At 38.4% G+C, this 3,880-nt stretch overlaps 1 pseudogene; it reads right to left on the reverse strand.

Annotated features, from left to right (window-relative positions):
* Positions 1–385: 385 nt before the first annotated feature.
* LOC131924694 (small ribosomal subunit protein eS25-like) lies at positions 386–742 on the reverse strand (annotated as a pseudogene).
* Between the last annotated feature and the right edge of the window lie 3,138 nt (positions 743–3,880).

Raw genomic sequence — 3,880 nt, forward strand, 5'->3', positions numbered from 1 at the left:
CATATAAACAAACTTAAAGACAGAAAACTGTATGATCATATCATTAGATATAGAAAAGGCATTTGCCATAATCTAGCACCCATTCATAATAGAAGGCCTGGAAAGATTTAGGTATACAAAATACATATCTCAACATAATAAAGGTGGTTTACAGCAACCCCATAGCCAACATCAACTTAAGTGGAGAGAAATTAAAAGTAATTCCACTAAAATTAAGAACAAGACAAGGCTGTCTGCTCTCTTCATACCCATTCAATATGGTACTTGAAGCCTTAGTTAGAGCAATAGGACAACTGAACGAGATAAAAGGGATGCAAATTGGAAAGGAAGAAGTCAAAGTATCTTTATTATTTTTTTGATTTAATAAAGTTTTATTTTTTCCAAATGTACAGCTGATTGAACCTGTTCAATCATCTTCGCCAGCATCTGGGGCATCTCCACCCTTTGTGTTTCTGGTGTAAAATACTTGGGCTCTGTGCTTTGAAACCAGCTTGATAAGTCCTGAAGGGCTGCCCTGGCCAAAGAACCGCAAATCTTTAGATGAGCTTGTAGTTCGGAACCTCCTTACAGAGTTTGTCGTATGTAGCTTTGTCAAACAGGACCAGATTGGTGAGCTTGTCCCGAACTTTGCCTTTGGACCACTTCTTCTTTTTGGCCTTGCCGCCAGACTTATTTACTGGGTCTTTGTCTTTTTTGGTGACTTTCCGGCATCTTTCTTCTTCTTGTCATCTTTGGGGGGCATGATGAAGCTCGGAGAGTGGCGATGACCACTGCAGCCTCCCTAAGATGTTGGGAAAAAAAAAGCCAAAGTATCTTTATTTGCAGATGATATGATAGTACACATAAATGACCCTAAGAATTCCACCAGGGAACTTCTATAGCTGATAAACACTTTCACCAAAGTAACTGGGAAAATAATCAGCTCACAGAAATCAGAAGCCCACTTATATACAAATGTCAAATGGACTAAGAAAGAAATTAGGGAAACAACACCTTTCATAACAGTCTCAAGTAATATAAAATGTCTTGGGTTATATCTAACCAAGCAAGTGAAAGTCTTGTATCATAAAAATCTTAAGACACTGAAGAAGATATCAAAAGACAGAAAGATCTCCCATGCTCATGGATTAGTAGGATTAATAATAGTAAACATGTCCAGCTATCAAAAAACAAATTCAGTGCAATCCCCAGCAAAAATTCCAACACAGTTCTTTACAGAGCTTGAAAGGACAGCTTTATATGGAAAAACAAAAAACCCAGCATAGCTAAAACAATCCTGAACAATAAAATACTTCTGGAGGTCTCATCATTTACAATTTCAAGCTGTACCACAGAGCTATAGTAATAAAAACCACATGGTATTGACATAAAAACAGACATATTGTTCAATGGAGTTGAATTGATGATCCAGACCTAAATCCACATGCTATTGGACATCTTTTTTTTTTGATAAAGAATCCAGAAACACACACCGGGAAAAAGACAGCATCTTCAACAAATGGTGCTGGTCAAACAGGATGGCTGCATTAGAAGAATCCTAATAGATCCATATTTATCACCCTGCACAAAACTCAAGTCCAAGTGGATGAAAGACCTCATAAAACCAGATACACTGAACCTGATAGAAGAGAAAGTGTGGAATAACCTTGAACTCATTGGCACAGGAAAAGACTTTCTGAACAGAACACCATTAGTGAAGGTGCCAAAATCAACAATTAATAAATGGGACTTCATGAAACTGAGCAGTTCCTGTAAGGTGAAGGACACTGTCATTCAAAGGGCAGCACACGGAATAGGGAAAGTTTTTTTTTTTTAAACCAACTACACATCTTATGGACAACTATTATCCAAGGAATGTAAAGAACTCAAAAAACTAAATATCAAGAAAACAACCTAATTAAAAAATAGGGTACAGATATAAACAGAGAATTTTCAATAGAGGAAACTTGAATGGCTAAGAAACACGTAAGGGATTGTTCAATATCCTTAGCCATCAGGTAAATACAAATCAAAACTACTTTGATATTTTTATCTTATACCTATTGACAAGATCAATAAAAGAAGTGATAGATGATTCTGGAATAAGGTGAACAAACATTCATCCATTGCTGTTGGGAGTGCAAACTTGTACAGCCAGTATCAGTGTGGCAGTTGCTCAGGAAGATGGGACTCCATCTACTCCAAGATCTACTCTTGGGCATACACCCAAAATCACTTCATCCTACCACAGAGACACTTGCTCAACCATGCTCATTGCTGCTCTATTCATGATAGTCAGAAACAGGAATTAATCTAGATGTCCCTCAACAGAAGAATGGATAAAGAAAATGTGGTATATTTACACAATTTGGCCACCAAAAAAATGAAATCATGAAATTCACTGGTAAATGGATGGAACTAGAAAAAAAAAAACATCCTGAGTGAGGTATCCCAGACCCAGAAAAACAAATATGGTATATACTCACTTGTATGTGGATATTAGCTGTTAATGATAACCAAGCCACAATCCATAGAACCACAGATGTTAGGTACAGAGTAAGGGAATAGGGTGTACAGACAGATCTCATTAAGAAGGGGAAATAAAATAGATAGTTATAGATTGATGGGGCATTGGGGGCTGGATCAGGAGGATCAAGTAAGGAAGAAGAGAGAAGAGAGGATCAAGGGAGGGAATATGGGAGAGACAGCTAAAATTAGGGTCATTTGAAGGATAGTATGCTAACCCAGTACAATCGAAGCTTAAAATACACGAAGGTGATCTAAATGAATTTGCCAGATAATGAAAGAGAATAGTCTCAACCGATTATCTCTTGTCACCAAATGAAGCTTCCAGTACTGGGATTACATTACATCTAATTGAATTGGTGGACAAAGGGATCCCAATGGAATACTCAAACAATCTAGGCTGTTGCCAAGACTATATAGGTTGCTCTCTACAAACTGATGGCAGTAAGCCCCATTGCTAAAGATAACACCTACACAACTCATTGAACATGGAGAAGTCGAGCTTGTGCCTACATAGACCCTTCACCACTATGTTTTAGCATCTTTGGTACAGGAAGGTACTCAATATGCTGACAAAAGAGAAACGTATACACCGAGCAAGCTACATACCTTTTGATCTATGATGGTGTCCTGCCTGCAAGATATACTAAGACAATGGTCTCAAAATGCTTGTGGGAGCAACCAACCAATATCTGATTTGACTTAAGGCTACTTAAGGAGATAGAACCATACCCTACACTGCTTGGGTGATCAAGAACCAGAGATTAGATAACCCAGGGACCTAGGGGAAAACCAAATATTACTGTTCTAAACAAAACAAACATAAACAGCACAAAAATGTAGCAATAAAATGACTCCTAATGTCATTTTGCTGTACTCTGCTATACTCATAAATCATGCTCAGCCATTGTCAGAGAAGCTTCCTCCTGCAGCAGATGGGAACAAATGCAGACACCCACAGCCAGACATTATACAGAGAGTGAGAGACCCTGGAATACTCATCCTTACAAGGTATGTCTTTATCAAATCCCTCCACTCAGTGCTATGGGAACACTGAGGAAGTGGAGGCGGAAAGAGTGTTAAGAGCCAGAGGGAATAGAAGGCACCAAGAACACAAGGCCCTCTTAAGCAGTGGTTCTCAACCTTCCTAGTTTTAATACAGTTCCTCGTGTTGTTGCGGTGACCCCCAACCATAAAATTAGTTTCTTTTCTACTTCATAACTGTAATTTTGCTACTGTTAATGAATTGTAAATGTTTTTGGAGAGAGAGCTTTGCCAAAGGGTTATGACCTATGGATTGAGAATCGCTGCTCTAAATTAACATGATCAAAGCACACTTGAACCCACAGAAACTGAGGAAGCATGCATAGGGCTT

The sequence above is a fragment of the Peromyscus eremicus genome, chromosome 14, assembly GCF_949786415.1.
Source record: "Peromyscus eremicus chromosome 14, PerEre_H2_v1, whole genome shotgun sequence".
NCBI lineage: Eukaryota > Metazoa > Chordata > Mammalia > Rodentia > Cricetidae > Peromyscus > Peromyscus eremicus.